Here is a 17205-nt window from a genome sequence, read left to right on the forward strand (position 1 = left end):
ATAACATTGCTGTTACTGTGGAAAACCAGACCCCTGGGGTGCCACATTCCCCCCTAGTGAAATTTAGTACTCCGGGACTAAACATATTTTAGAAAAACATAACAAGATATAACAATAACAATAAAGAAACACATAAAGGTGGTCACGGCATGTCCGTAACCGGGTACAGTCTTTGAAGAAAGCAAGGTGTCCATTTCACCAAAACAGGGAGACGTAACCAGGTAGGGGTCTGTCCTGCCCCGAGTCCTTAACAGTCTTTAGTCCGTCCTGGGTTACGCTCCAACTATGTACAAAGGATTCCCGGTAAATCCACCAAGGACTCCTAAAAATAACTAGAAACACATAATTATACACAAGCAACAATAAACAGGTAACCACAAATAAAACAATTTATACACTTCAAATCCTCCAACGTGCGGGTAACTGGCCCCTAGTGGCCCTAGTGGACCTACGGAGCTGACTGTCTGGCCCTGAACTACAGGGTGTAGGAGCTGTTAAGGGTAAACTGGGCAGCGGTCTACGGGCCCTTTGGCTCACTAGGGATATGGCAGGCTCACTGCAAGCAGAGGGTTGATCCTCCTGGTCTGCTGGTGTGGGGTCTTCTGCCTCCTTGGTTGACGCCACGGGATGTCCTCCGGTCCGGATGCCAGCTGGATCTTCCCTGGAGTGGAAACCTGTAAAGACTGCACAGTTCGGGTTAGCGCAGCAACGCTTTTAGCTAGCTCTTGGACCTGATGGTGCAGGTCTGGAGCCGAGTCATTGTTCAAAGCCTGCGCATCAGCTCCCACAGGCCCTGCCGACAAGGGCGCCGCCTCCTGGTGGTAGGTGGTAGTGGGGCGTCTGTGGGTCACAACGCCACCTGGTGCCGGTTCTCGGAGCACCCGGATGGCTCTGTCCTTGAACTGTGCAAATCCCAGATGAGGGTCCTGTAAGGCCATTGCCCGCAACTGGGTTCGGTGGGCATTGCAATATAAACCCTCTATAAATTGTTCAGTTAACAGCCTGTCCTCGTCTCCCACGCCGTCAGGGTCGGTCTGCTTAATGGCTCTCAGGGCCTCTTGTAGGTTCAGGGCATAGTCCCTTATACTCTCATGTGCCCGCTGTTTGCACCCGTAGAATCTAAGCTTGATCTCGGCTGAGGTGCGGGTATCAAAGGTGTCCCTCAGCCGGGTTAGTATCCCTGCGACAGTCCTCCCCCCAGGTGGCCAGGACTTTACCTCCCTTTGGGCTGCCCCGGTTAATTGGGCCACCAGGATGCTTACTTTTTGCTCTTCTGTGAGGGGGTACACCTGGAAGAGGCTATCCAGTTTTTCTCTAAAGTCCTGCAGGGTATGTGACTCCCCTGAGTACTGGGGTAGCCAGGCTGCCGCCGGGATATAGGGCATGGTGAAAGGCATGACCGCAACAGCGGTGGCGCTGGCGGGGGTTGGAGCGGTGAAGCTCTCCTCCGTATCCGACATCCTTCTCCCCCCTAGTGGACCGTGGCCTACCTTGCGATGATCCTCTTCCGTAGGCCGCGGCTCCGCAGTGGATCGTCAGGGTTGAGGACCTTCCGTCGCGCTCCTGTGACGTCGGCGTCTGCTGGGCTCCTTCCAGGACCTTACGCAACGTCCGGACGTGAGGCGGGGCTTCAGTTCTCGCGCGTTTTCGGAGTCCACGCCCCTCTTCTTCCCGCGCGGCGTCCTCAAGATGGCGTCCAATGGCGGGAAAACTCCACGGATGGCGGGAAGAAGGCCGAAGATGGCGCCGGATGGCGGGAAAACTCCACCGATGGCGGGAAGAAAGCGGAAGATGGCGCCGGATGGCGGGAATCTTCACCACGGGTAAGTTTTCACAGTCTTTTTCAGGCACGCAGTACCCGGTGGTTGCGGGCACGAGATCCTGCCGACTACGCCAAAAGTTGACGCGCCCCTGGGCCTGTGTCGCGCTGCGTTGCGCACGCGGGAGCTTACCCGGAGCCGGATCTGTTGAGGGTTGTAGTCTCGTGGCGGTGATCCGGTCCGTGCCCAGGGAGTCAGACTAAGTGGCGCTGTTTTAGCGGTAGATGTTGGACGACTACGCCACCCGTTGAGTGCAGCCAGGGAGCTGCTGCTGCAGGGCAGACCGCTGAGGCCGGTGGTAGGATTGTGCAGCGTGATAGTATAACCCCCAACGGGAGGGGTATGGCCTCAGGGCAGCCGACGTGGATGATGGGGGTAGCAGGAACCACTCAGAGACGGTACTGTGTAGTTCAGGGTAGTTCAGGGTCTTTACTGGTGACAAAGATAGACCCTCCCGGAGTACTGGCTAGCGATTGGGGCCTGGTCAGTCCTTGAGCAGATGGGATCTCCCCTGGCCAGGCGGAGTTGTAGGCCTCCCAAACTAACGATACTCTTCTGGCTACCTTGCTAGACGCGGGTATAAGTAGCCCACGTCCCTGAGTGTACCGTGTGGTGCTCACCCGTATGGCCGGTGACTCGGGGCCTTCGGGTTTCTGGGCCAGAGGACCTGCAATCCCCTGCCGGTCGGTTTCTGCTGCTGGATAGGAGTTAGTCCCCACAGCCTCGGACTCCGGGTCCGGTGATAACTTCTCAGTCAGGGCGAGCTCTGCAGCTGCCAGCCCCTGACTCCTTGTAACACTGCTCCCACAGAGCTCCTGTTGTTTCTTCCTATATTTGCTTCTTTTCTCTGCTTCTTCTCTACTCACTCACCCTGCCTCAGCCCTAGGTTTTTATAGGGGAAGTTCTTCCCCTCCCAGGACTGGGCAGGAGGTGTGGCATGCATAGGATCCCTGACCAAGAGACCTCCCACCTGCTCTCAGACATAACATTGCTGTTACTGTGGAAAACCAGACCCCTGGGGTGCCACACTTAGCACTTGTTGGCCCTTTTGCCTTCACTCTGCGGTCCAGCTCACCCCAATCCATCTCGATTGGGTTCAGGTCTGGTGACTGTGGAGGCCAGGTCATCTGGCGTAGCACCCCATCACTCTCCTTTTTGGTCAAATAGCCCTTACACAGCCTGGAGGTGTGTTTGGGGTCATTGTTCTGTTGAAAAATAAATGATGGTCCAACTAAACGCAAACCGGATGGAATAGCATGCCGCTGCAAGATGCTGTGGTAGCCATGCTGGTTCAGTATGCCTTCAATTTTGAATAAATCCCCAACAGTGTCACCAGCAAAGCACCCTCACACCATCACACCTCCTCCTCCATGCTTCACTGAGGGAACCAGGCATGTAGAGTCCATCCGTTCACCTTTTCTGCGACGCACAAAGACACGATGGTTGGAACCAAAGATCTCAAATTTGGACACATCAGACCAAAGCACAGATTTCCACTGATCTAATGTCCATTCCTTGTGTTCTTTAGCCCAAACAAGTCTCTTCTGCTTGTTGCCTGTCCTTAGCAGTGGTTTCCTAGCAGCTATTTTAACATGAAGGCCTGCTGCACAAAGTCTCCTCTTAACAGTTGTTGTAGAGATTTGTCTGCTGTTAGAACTCTGTGTGGCATTGACCTGGTCTCTAATCTGAGCTGCTGTTAACCTGCGATTTCTGAGGCTGGTGACTCGGATAAACTTATCCTCAGAAGCAGAGGTGACTCTTGGTCTTCCTTTCCTGGGGCGGTCCTCATGTGAGCCAGTTTCTTTGTAGCACTTGATGGTTTTTGCAACTGCACTTGGGGACACTTTCAAATTGCCCAATTTTTCGCACTGACTGACCTTCATTTCTTAAAGTAATGATGGCCACTCGTTTTTCTTTACTTGGCTGCTTTTTTCTTGCCATAATAAAAATTCTAACAGTCTATTCAGTAGGACTATCAGCTGTGTATCCACCAGACTTCTGCACAACACAACTGATGGTCCCAACCCAATTTATAAGCCAAGAAATGCCACTTATTAAACCTGACAGGGCACACCTGTGAAGTGAAGACCATTTCCGGTGACTACCTCTTGAAGCTCATCAAGAGAATGCCAAGAGTGTGCAAAGCAGTCATCAAAGCAAAAGGTGGCTACTTTGAAGAACCTAGAATATAAGCCATATTTTCAGTTGCTTCACACTTTTTTGTTAAGTATATAATTCCACATGTGTTAATTCATTGTTTTGATGCCTTCAGTGTGAATGTACAATTTTCATAGTCATGAAAATACAGAAAAATCTTTAAATGAGGTGTGTCCAAACTTTTGGTCTGTACTGTATATATATATATATTGAACTTCATTTACCACTACTCCACCAAAGATAATGCAACTTTATATATCTTACATGAGATAAAATGCCAAATCTGATAACGTTGTATGATAGGGTTGAAGACAAAACACATGGATATCTTTATAACTTTACAGACTCCTATTAGCCTATTGAATTGTAAAGAAAATTAGTGACTGGCTATGAAAATTATCTGGCAAATGCAATGTGCCAATGACTGTACAGTCTGAATGATGACAGCTATATTTTGTTATCTGAATAACAGAAATAGAAGAAGCGGATATTAGTGGACAGAACTGTAAGACTACAATTGGTAGCTATAATAGTCCATGATCAAGAAGGTGCAGAGCAAATTGTTGATGTACAGCCAGGTGCTCAAGGAAACGGCACAATCAACATACAAGCTGTCCAATTGTTGCTGATACTCCTGACCACTGATCTTTCTACATTTGGACTAGTTAATATTTTGCAGCATGTACCTTGGCATTCGGTACAAGGTTTATTATTAGCATCTGATTGTTACAACATTTCAAAATAAAACAAGAAGTGAGAATTGCTACTGGGTTTCTGCCACCAGGCAGAACCTTTTATCTTAGGAATTTTTGGATGACCTAACATGGTGTTGTATCGGATTCGGCACTCACTAAAATGTCAATTTGATTATGTGATCAAGGAGCCAAAAGTGAGATGTACTGTGGATTAGTGATGAGCGAGCACTAAAATGTCCAAGTGCTCAGTACTCGAATTGAGCAGGTCACTCGGACAATCTCGACTCGAATAACGAATATAATGGGAGTCAATGGGAAACTCAAGCATTTTTCCGGAAGACCCTAAAGGGGGGGGCAGGAAAAGTCACTGAAATGGATTGAAACAGCGCTCAAATGGAATGACAATAGCATGAGGAAGACACGTGGATGCATATCTGAGTCCCAGGTCGCCGCTGGGAACACAGTTTTACTGACTGACAATAAAACATACAAAACCGAAAATAAAATGGATTTCACAGGAAAAAATGTTAGGAAACATTATTTCCTGTATAATGACTTATATGTAAAGCAAAATTAAAAAGAGAAAAGAACGGCACCTCCACCCCTTAATAGCCGGGTCATCTCTCACTGTATTTCCCCATCTCCTATGACTACAGTAGATGACATTGTAGAGAAGGAAATAAAACTGCACCCACCAGTGGTCACCAGTGTGCAGACCCATCTGAAGTCTGCCAATGAACACCTGGATGATTCTGTGAGTTATTGAGAGAAGGTGCTGTGGTCAGATGAGACAAAAATTGAGCTCTTTGGCATTAACTCACCTCGCCGTGTTTGGAGGAAGAGAAATGCTGCCTATGACCCAAAGAGCACCGTCCCCACTGTCAAGCATGGAGGTGGAAACATTATGTTTTGGGGGTGTTTCTCTGCTAAGGGCACATGACTACTACATCACCTCAATGGGAGAATGGATGGATCCATGTACCGTAAAACTCTGGGTGACAACCTCCTTCCCTCCGCCAGGACATTAAAAATGGGTCGTGGCTGGGTCTTCCAGCAAGACAATGACCCAAAACATACAGCCAAGGCAACAAAGGAGTGGCTCAAAAAGAAGCACATTAAGGTCATGGAGTGGCCTAGCCAGTCTCCAGACCTTTATCCCATAGAAAACTTATGGAAGGAGTTGAAGCTCCGAGTTGCCAATGACAGCTCAAAATCTGAATGATTTAGAGATGATCTGCAAAGAGGAGTGGACCAAAATTCCTCCTGACATGTGCGCAACCCTCATCATCAACTACAAAAATATCTGACTGCTGTGTTTGCCAACAAGGGTTTTACAACCAAGTATTAAGTGTTGTTTGCCAGAGGGATCAAATACTTATTTCTCACTGCAAAATGCAAATAAATGTATCTAATTTGTACAATGTGATTTTCTTGACCCTGTAAAATTTTGGAGTGAGGGCAGCAGGATAACCCTGTAAACATTTTGCCAATGGGAATGTTGTAGTGGGTATTCAACTACTGCCCTCTGCTACTCACAAACCCTTCCCAACATATGTAATGTGGAGTTCAAGCACGTGGTCACATCGCACACCAATTGGTGAGCTGGCACTTGCAAGCGCTACTGTTGCACTGCCAGACCAGTGGCAGCTGTAGCTGATTTGCGGAAATGGGTGCACAAGTGGCATACCTTCACAAGTGGCTCAGGCAAATCTGGGTAGGTTTTCAGAAACCGCTAAACTGCTGAACTACTAAGTTGAGCATTCTTTCATTTTCTTACTATTGCATCAACAGTTTTCTCCTTCTCACCCAGCCTCTTACTTATGGTTTTGTAGCCCATTCCAGCTTTATGCAGGTCTATGATCTTGTCCCTGACAGCCTTAGAAAGCTCTTTGGTCTTGCCCATGTTGTAGAGGTTAGAGTCTGACTGATTGAGTCTGTGGACAGGAGTCTTTTATACAGGTGACTATGTAAGACAGCTGTCTTTAATGCAGGTAACAAGTTTATTAGGAGCATCTAACTGGTTTGTAGGAGTCAGAACTCATAATGGTTTGTAGGGGATAAAATACTTATTTCTCACTGCAAAATGCAAATAAATGTATCTAATTTATACAATGGGATTTTCTTGATATTTTTGGGGGATATTCTATCTCTCAATGTTAAAATTAACCTTTCCTTAAAATTACAGACTGTTCATGTCCTTGTCAGTGGGCAAACTTACAAAAACAGCAAGGGATCAAATAATTATTTATTTCACTGTATGTATTCACCCTTTTTTGCTATGAAGCCCCTAAAAATTTCTGGTGAAAGCAATTACCTTCATAAGTCACATGCTTAGTGAAAGGAAGTCCACCTGTGTACAATCTAAGTGTCAAATGGTCTGTCAGTATATACACACCTTTTCTGAAAGGCCACAGAGGCTGCAACACCATTAAGCTAGAGGCACCACCAACCAAACAACACCATGAAGACCAGAGAGATCTCCAAACAAGTCAGGGACAAAGTTATTAAAAAGTACAAGTCAGGGTTGGGTTCTAAAAAAAATATCCCAATCTCTGAGAGGCAGCACAGAAACCACAGATAAGCCTGAAGGAGCTGCAGAGTTCCGAAGCAGAGACTGGGGTGTCTGTCCATATGACCACAATAAGCCGTTCACGCCACAGAGGTGGCCTTTATGGAAGAGTGGGCAAAAAAAGCCTTTACTTACACACAAAGGCTTGTTTTGAGTTTGCTAATTGTCATGTGGGAGAAGTCATGTATGGAAGAAGGTGCTGTGGTCAGATTAGACCAAAATTTAACTTTTTGGCCGCCAAGTTAAACTCTATGTCTGGTGCCAAACCAACACAGCTCATCACCCCAAGAACACAATCCCCACAGTGAAACATGGTCGTTGAAGCATCATGCTGTGGGAATGTTTTTCGGTAGCAGGGACAGGGAAAACGGTCAGAATCGAGGGGAAGATGGATGGTATGAAATACAGGAGTATTCTTCAGCAAAACCTGTTTCAGTTTGTCAGTGATTTGAGACTGGGTTCACCTTACAACAAGTAAATTATTCAAAGTATACTGCTAAAGCAACACTCAAGTGATTTAAGGGGAAACGTGTAAATCAGGAGTGGCCTAGTCAAAGACCTTAATCCAACTGAAAATCTGTGGTCACACTTGAAGATTGCTGTTCATGAGAGGAAACCATCTAACTTGAAGGAGCTGGAGCAGTTTTGCCTTGAGAAAAGGGCAAAAATCCCAGTGGCAAGATGTGGAAAGCTCATAGACTTATCCAAAGTGACTTGTAGCTGTAATTGCCGTAAAGGAGGCTCTACAAAGTACTGACTTTAGAGGGTGAATAATTATGCACACTAAAGTTTTCAGTTATGTTGTCCTATTTGTTGTTTGCTTCACGATAAAAAGAATACCAAATGTGCACAGTTGTAGGCATGTTCTTTACATGAACTGATGCAAACCCTGGAAAAAAAGCAAATTGCAAGTTGTGAGGTAGCAAAACACGAAAAATGCCAAGGGGGTGAATACTTTTGCAAGCCACTGTATATAAGACTCAATGACGCGATGTAGCAGGCCAATCACAGTAATTCTAGTAGCCAACATAGCTAGTTCATTACTGTGTATGGCAGGCAACCCCTGCATGTTTATTGGCAGTTTAACAGGCGTAAAACATGGGGGGCGGGTACTCGAGCATGGCACTCAAGCACCTGCAATATTCGATTGAGTAACGAGCGTACCTGAGCACCCCAATGTGCCCCCTGAGGAAGTGTTCACGAAACGCGTGTTGGGTCAGAGGGACGCGTGACAGATTCTGCTACAGCTCGCACCAGAAAAGCTCTACATCTTAGGTAAAATAATTCTTTACAAAATGATATAGCTCTCTTTACCTCTCCTAGCACTGGCACTTTTAATAGCCACTTGGCCTTCATAAGAGGAGAATGTTACCTTGACATCTGGAAGATTCTGTTACAGTGGGTTATTTATTCCCTGCATCTGCCATATTGCTCTCGGTCCTATTTAGCACTATTCATTGTAATATAGAGGAATAGAAGCAGCTCTGCTTATATGCAAGTTCGCACTTTTATGGGATTTACTTATACCTATTTAGTCTGCTTAGTTTCATGGATGCATGAAATTATTGTTTCTGTATCCATTGGCCTCTCATTTATCAGTCCCTCACACAAGAGGCACCTGTTTTGAAATATAATTATGTGCTATGTTATTTTTGTGATTTTGTAATAAACTATTCTGTTTTAGATATTCTCTGAATGTTCACTTTGCCTACCTGTAAGCACTATTTGCCAAAGGCAACAAAACTACAACCTAAAGACCCTAAAATATAACTTTTATTCGACTAGTATAAAGGAATATAACTTTAAAAGTTTGCGGGGGTCAGTATAACTAACTATTGAAGATACAATGATCTCTCATTTCATCTATCTGTATGACTCCTATATATCCTAAGGTAAGCAAGGTGCGGCCGCTACCTATACTCTTCTATGCTTATCTATAGTAATTACCCCACACTGACCTTGGAGCAGTATGGTTGGCACTTTGCCTACTTGGTCCCTTTGATGTAGGGCTTTCTTTGGTGGCAATCTTGATTCACAGTATTGTCAGTGACACTGTACTGGTCAACGGACCTTTTTCTTTAGATTTAATACTGTTTCATGACTGACAACTTTCAACAATGAGATCTCTTTGCTGTGTTGTAGGCTGTTTATGGACCATGGCTTTTGCTCTAATGCAGATCAGCAGTAATAAGCCGGCTACAGATCGCACTGTCAAAATACAAAATGTGCAAAAAACAGTGACGCAAGTGACGTTATTCATTTACATTGGGTTGCACGATGTATGATGCTTGAGTCTAAATGCTGCTTTATGGTTGGGACGATACTACCTCTATTCTTGATGTGAGCTTCTATGGGCCTGATACATCATAACTGGTGGTGTTCACGTTGGTCTGTTGACGGGATGAGCTGGAGCCAGATGATCCTAATTCATAAAGAAATGCGCTATACCAGAAATCTCACTCCAGTAAGGGACTGGAGTTAGACTTCTGGTGTACGGAATGCCACAGCTTGTAATGAATTAGATGAGCTGTAGCGTCATGCCCTCGTCACGCCCCAGAAACTGTGAGAAACTGAAGTGAAAACACCAAAATTCGTAAAATATTGGTGCCACTCTTTGTTGCATTTAAATTTTGCAACTTATCAAAGCTTTTACGCCACAATTCTGGCATGAAAGCTTTGATGAATCGGGCCCTCTGTCTTTTTTTAATCAATCCTTATCTACTTTGGCAGCAGCTGCCTGGTACCGGTTGAGGATGTTACATCCACTCTCTAGATACCAAAGTCCTTTTAAGTCTCGGTTTTACTTACTGTTTTACTATTTTATAAATATTTGTATGAATTGCTTTCTTATCCGAAATGCAAAACTTTACCTTCTGTCCTTGTACAAGTCATCCAGACAGACATTATTCATGATGTCTTTAGGGTCGGAAGACTCACAAGGCTCTCTTTAGAGTGGGGGGCACTGTTTTGCAGTAGGGGCATAATTAGCATTATTTGTGCTATTCCTCGTTGTTAATTTATGAGCCATAGAGGGATTCGTTCGTGTGAAATTTATCAACAAAAGTTGTTCGTGGTTATTTCTACCTAACAACTCTGCATCTTTATCAGCCAGAAAACAGGAAATTGTTATACAGACGTTTCAACACTCTGCAAGCTTTCAGCAGAGACACATGATACTACTTGGATCTCTCCGAGATATGAACTATTTCTTCAAAGAGACTTTCCAGGAATCCAACATGTTCTTTATTAAAGCAGATCACATTTCACAATACAAACTGCACACATTATTAAATAGATCTCTTAGACCTGATAAGGAGGGTGTACTTACATTGACAATTCATGTCAAAATTAATTTATAATCATTCTGTTAAGTTTATATTCATTTTCTTTTACGCTTCTTTCTGCAGTTATGGATAAAGGGATTTTCCCCTTCACTGATATTGTGGTTAAAGGGAACCTGACAGGTCCCCCATGCACCCACCAACCCACCAGCATTTGTTTATTTGTTGTTACATACCCTGCCTAACCAGCCTTTTATAGTGACTATCACATAAATACATGTGTTATGCGCATACGACACTCACACACAGGTAAAGGGAATAAGTAAGACCTTCTATAGTGAGAAGCTGCACCTACACCCTACTGGTCCCTGTACAGACTAGTGAACCCTTAACCACACAACTAAAAACACCACCTCAGAGCTGACTCCCTAAAAGGCCATCAAGTGGTTTCTCATGCCTCCTGATGAACCAGAGGGGAGGCCACAACACACTGCCAAGAAGGGGTGAGGAAAGTGTTCAGGTGGACACGAAGACCCAGGGTGAGAAATTTAAAGCACGTTCATAAAAGGTGAGAGAGGATATTGTAAAGAGAACCAAACAATAAAATAAATGAAACTAGAATAACCTTCCAGAAACCTAAAAGTGGTAAAAGGAAAAGGTACTGAGAAGGTAGACAAACAGACACAGAGCAAGAATATAAGCGGTGTAAGTCTAGCAGGGTAAATCCCTTTGCTAAAGGGCTGGAACTCCTTAGCACAAATCCACCTTGAAATATAGCCAGCAAGGAAGTGCAGTGAAGGGATAATATATAAAGCCCCATCCAGAGCGTGACAGGGCAAACCAAAATGGGAAATTGGAAAACACCTGAAAAGGAGCAAACCAAGAAGGGAGACTAAAGACAATAGGACCAATCAGCAATCTGGACAGGGAAGGAAAAGAGCAATAGTTCAACAGACAGAAGAACCAACCACAAAGCAACAGGTCACCGGATTTAATCCCCAAACCAAGCCATGACAGTACTCCCCCTTATTTGTGGGGTCACCGGACCCTCAAAAGACCCCATCGTCCGACATCGCCTATAGAACTCCCTCACCAGTCGATCCGCATGAAGATCCTCCGAGTCAGCCCAGGAGTTACGTATCTTCAGGACCATAGCCCTTCCACTTAACAAGATCCTGCAGATGGCACCTAACACTAACAACTCGCTCAACCTCATACTCCTGATCCTCCTCCAAATCTACCTAAATTATGTCTTGAGGACCAAGTGTCCACTCAAATTTTTTAAAAATGGAAGAATGGAAAGAATTATTGATCCTCCAGGCAATAGAAAGTTGCAACTTAACCTTCGCAGGATTTAAAATTGTAATAATTTTATAAGGCCCTGCAAATTTAAGGGCAAACTTCCTAGACGTGACCTTTAAGCGTAGATTTTTTTGACGACAACCACACAAAATGCACCACCATAAAGACAGGAGCCATCCTACGTACGCAGTTAACACCTCTTTTGACCCAGTTACTAGCTATCAAAAGACCCCTTTCGACCTCCTTCTACACCTTAATTAAATGGCAAGAATATCTGACACAGAGGACTGTAAAGCTCCCAGAAGCTGGATGAAAACCCCCACAGCAAAAAAATAAGGTGAGGTCCCGGTAGCCATAAAGGTACAGTTATTCAGAGCAAACTCAGCAAGGAGGCAGAAACACCACCCAGTCTTTCTGATTAGAAGAAACAAAGTATCTCAAATACTGCTCTACTTCTTGGTTCATCCTTACAGTTTGCCCATTAGTCTCAAGGAAAAAACAGCTTGATATCCAATCTGGAGAAAAAACTATGCTAAAAGCTAGCCAGAAATTGAACCCCTCTATCAGAAATTATGTTTTTGGGACTATTGTGCAATTTAATGATATGAGAAATCAACAAAGTTGGTAGGCTCTTAGCAGTTGGCAACTTTTGAAGTGAGACTAAACAAACCATTTTGCTAAAACGATCAACCACCACCCACACAACTGTATTACTGCCAGAGTTAGGCAAATCGGTGATGAAGTCCATGGCCAAGTGGGTCCAGGGCTGCAACAGAACATCATTAGGCAAGAGATAACCTGTTGGAGCCTGATGAGAGGTTTGGCCCGAGCATTGAGTCTGCATCTAGGACATACCCTTCAATATCCCTACCAGCATTCTGCCACGAAAAGGACCTAGAAAAAGATCTCCAAGTGGCAGACTAACCCGGATGACCAGCTAAAACGCCATTGACTAGGAAGGCCTTATTAGCATAGGAAAAGCAAACTTTATAAAAACTTTTTTAAACATGTATTTATGTTTTTAAAGAGCTGTTTAGGCAGGGTATGTAACAACAAATACACAAATGCTGGTGGGTTGGAGGGCATGGGGACCTGTCAGGAACCCTTTAATGGGATTTTCCACTACACTGAAAATTAATGAGCCAACAAAAGGAATAATTTTTAAAGGAATTAACAATTTTTGTACATTATCTTTTTAAAGGAATGCCTACTAAACGGATATTGATGACGTCTCTTCAGGATATGTCACCAATATCATATTGTTGGGGGTCAGACATCTGAACCTCCAACGATCAGCTGCTGGCAATTCTAGCAGCTGCCAGATATAAGCAGTGCATGGAGTGGAACACTATGGCTCTGTCACACAGTTCAGTGGTCATTACTACAGATCAGCTCGTATTCATTTGACCCCCATATATCTGAATTACTCAGCAGCAGATACTATGCAGTGGGACAGAGCGGTGGTGTTACACTCCATACACTGCTTATATCAAGCTACTGCCAGATATAATACTGGGTAGTGGAAACCCCCTATAAAACCTATTGTGCAACATAAAATTGTTAAGTGCAGTGATTGTCTGCAAGGCAAATGATTATACTATATGAAATATATGTAATGGGGCATATTATATATTTGCAGGTGGAGTATGGAGCTGACAGAGTTAAGTTCTGTCCACTTCACTCTTTAATAGTTTTCTAGCTTTTTAATTACTGATCAATTAATTATTATTATTATTATTATTATTATTATTGTATGGCATACACCAAAGAGTGAAAAGCAATAGCAAAAATCAAATTGAATGCCTCATCATGGTGTCGGTTATGCGGTTTTCCCCTTCCGTTGCCTTTTCATTACCCAACTCTCTTCATTGTACTATAGTTCTACTGGAAAGGAGAGATCGGAGCAAGTTTCCACCACCCAATAGCAAAGGGAATGGATCTAATTAGAGTTATGCCCTCTTTCCTGCAAGTTACTCTGCCTCCTTGGCAGCCGGTCTGTCTATACAGTATCATTCCTCCCAACAGTCCTACAATTATTAAAGGGAATCTGCCAGTAGGTTTTTGCTACTCCATCTGAAAGCAGCATAATGTAAGCAAAGAGACCCTGAATCTATAGGGTCTTAGTTAGCTATGTATCACTTAGTGTACTGGGTGCAGCCGTTCTGACACAATCAGAAGTTTTAGATTTAGCAGTGCAGCAGAGCTGAGAAAGCTAGCCCCGCCCACACCAGGCTCTCACAGTCTCTTGACCATTATCACAGAAGGGGGCGGAGTCAGACTAGTGCTGACATGCTGCAGCTTCAGTAGTCTGAGCAATGATAATCACTAGGTGATTAAAGCTTCAGTCTAAGTGAACAACAGCACACAGCCCGACATGTGACACCTTGCTGAATTCAGCATTTTAACCCTTACCTAATGCTGGACTCAGATTACATAGCAAAAATCGGCTGACAGATTCCCTTTAAGCACTCTTGCGAGATCAGCAGCAGGCCCTGATTTTAACTGTATGTGTTCTCATTACACAGTTGAATGCAATCTATTGTATGCAGAGCCTGCTGATGTCAAAGTCCAACACAATAACCAAAGCACTTCCCCTGTGGTAATACATTCTAGACATCAGTTTCAACTAGTTAAATATTTCTCTTTTCTGCTGGGTGTCAACACTACAACCTTGTATATAGGAGGCAGTAACCCTGACAGTGAGCCACAGGCTGTGCGGCTGTGTAGGAGAGGACATTCTCTGGTTAAATATCTCAGCATCACAATTGTTCACAGTACTGCTAGGAGTTTGTTGCAGAAAATTGATAGGCTTCAATGTGCCGCGCTGCTCCCATGTGTGTATTGGACAGATGTGTACTACAAACACTTAGTAGTTTAATGCATAAAAATAAAGTTGACGCGTTTCTGGATCAAACTTATGGTATGTTACTATTACGTAACAGTGACGTGTGATCCACATCACAGGAGTAACCATTTGACCATTGTTTATCGCCCTTTTTCTTTTTAAATATGATGCCATACCAGGCCTAAATGAAAAAGATAGGGAAAGCGCTTCATAGGGCAAGAATCCATCTTAATTAAATGATAGCTGCCTTTTAGTGCTGAGAATACTCACTTTTCAGTGTTGTGTTTAGAACACACCTTTACTTATAAGATGAACCAGGGAGCCGATGCAATGACCATTGCCCGGATCCAATATGATCCGCTGATCAGTACGAGTTTATTGCAGGATTTTGATGGGGTTTGGTGTGCCGCGACGCTCCCACATGTATCATGAATAGATGTGTACTGTAAACTCTTTTTTCAATGAGTAGTTTTTTAGTTCATAAAGGTAAAGTTGACACGTTTCTAGATCAAACGGAGCCTTTCCTCAACACTGTGTTATATAAAAAGGTTCACATAGGTACGGCTACACTGAGATATGAGAGCATTGGCCGAAATGAGAATAAGAGTAAAAGCCTCCTGATGGGAGAAAAAAAAGTGAATTATTTGTCTTCTGAGGTTTACACAATTCAAAAAAGAATTAATAAAGCAAAAAAAAGAAACTTAACGTGGGTGTCACACATTGCAACATTTTTCTTGCAAACATGCTGAACTTTTTAAGACTTTTTTTTTGCAGAAAAATATGCTGCAGATGGAGAGGACATCATACTGTCTGGGAAAATTCACTGTCAGGGCACCATACTATGTGAGGTAATGCAGTATATACAGTATATATACACCTTTGTATTAGATTTGCTGTACAGTCATGGCCAAAAGTATTGAGAATGAGACAAATAGTAATTTTTCCAAAGTTTACTGCTTCATTTTTTGTAATGGCAATTTGCATATACTCCTGAATGTCAAAGAGTGATCAGCTTAACAGCAATTACTGTACTTGCAAAGTCAATATTTGCCCAGAAAATGAACTTTAACCCCCAAAACACATTTCAACATCATTGCAGTCCTGCCTTAAAAGGAGCAGCTAACATCGTTTTAGTGATTGATCCATTAACACAGGTGTGGGTGTTGATGAGGACAGGGCTGGCGATCAATCAGTCATGATTAAGTAAGAATGACATCACTGGACACTTTAAAAGGAGGCTGGTTCTTGGTATCATTGTTTCTCTTCAGTTAACCATGGTTATCTCTAAAGAAACACGTGCAGCCATCATTGCACTGCACAAAAATGGGCTAACAGGGAAGAGTATCGCAGCTACAAAGATTGCACCTCAGTCAACAATCTATCGCATCATCAAGAACTTCAAGGAGAGAGCTTCCATTGTTGTCAAAAACACTCCAGGGCGCCCAAGAAAGACCAGCAAGCGCCAGGACCGTATCTTAAAACTTTTTCAGCTGCGGGATCGGACTACCAGCAGTGCCGAGCTTGCTCAGGAATGGCAGCAGGCTGGTGTGAGTGCTTCTGCATGCACTGTGAGGCGGAGACTCTTTGAGCAAGGGCTGGTTTCAAGGAGGGCAGCAAAGAAGCCACTTCTCTCCAGAAAAAACATCAGGGACCGACTGATATTCTGCAAAAGGTACAGGGAGTGGACGGCTGAGGACTGGGGCAAAGTCATTTTCTCTGATGAATCCCCTTTTCGATTGTTTGGGACATCTGGAAAACAGCTTATTCGGAGAAGAAGAGGTGAGCGCTACCACCAGTCTTGTCTCATGCCAACTGTAAAGCATCCTGAAACCATTCATGTGTGGGGTTGCTTCTCAGCCAAGGGAATCGGCTCACTCACAGTCTTGCCTAAAAACACAGCCATGAATAAAGAATGGTACCAGAATGTCCTCCAAGAACAACTTCTCCCAACCGTCCAAGAGCAGTTTGGCGCCCAACAATGCCTTTTCCAGCATGATGGAGCACCTTGCCATAAAGCAAAGGTGATAACTAAATGGCTCATGGAACAAAACATAGAGATTTTGGGTCCATGGCCTGGAAACTCCCCAGATCTTAATCCCATTGAGAACTTGTGGTCAATCATCAAGAGACGGGTGGACAAACAAAAACCAACAAATTCTGGCAAAATGCAAGCATTGATTATGCAAGAATGGACTGCTATCAGTCAGGATTTGGTCCTAAAGTTGATTGAGAGCATGCCAGGGAGAATTACAGAGGTCTTGAAGAAGAAGGGGCAACACTGCAAATATTGACTTGCTGCATTAACTCATTCTAACTGTCAATATAACCTATTGGTACTCATAATATGATTACAATTATATTTCTGTATGTGATATAAACATCAGACAAACACTAATAAAAACCAGAGGCCAGCAGATCATGTGAAAATATCATTTTGGTGTCATTCTCAAAACTTTTGGCCATGACTGTATATGCTTTCAAATCTTTGGCTCAAAGTTTGTCTGTGTCTGTTACAATTTTCAGAACAGGCAGCAGG

At 43.9% G+C, this 17205-nt stretch overlaps 1 protein-coding gene across 2 annotated transcripts in view; it reads right to left on the minus strand.

The window, feature by feature from the left end:
• ARHGAP25 (Rho GTPase activating protein 25) overlaps positions 1-17205 on the minus strand; it is a 134733-nt gene that overhangs the window by 94251 nt on the left and 23277 nt on the right. The window lies entirely within an intron of this gene.

Source organism: Phyllobates terribilis, unplaced genomic scaffold (assembly GCF_046119375.1).
Source record: "Phyllobates terribilis strain yellow unplaced genomic scaffold, ASM4611937v1 Scaffold_11__3_contigs__length_659146591, whole genome shotgun sequence".
NCBI lineage: Eukaryota > Metazoa > Chordata > Amphibia > Anura > Dendrobatidae > Phyllobates > Phyllobates terribilis.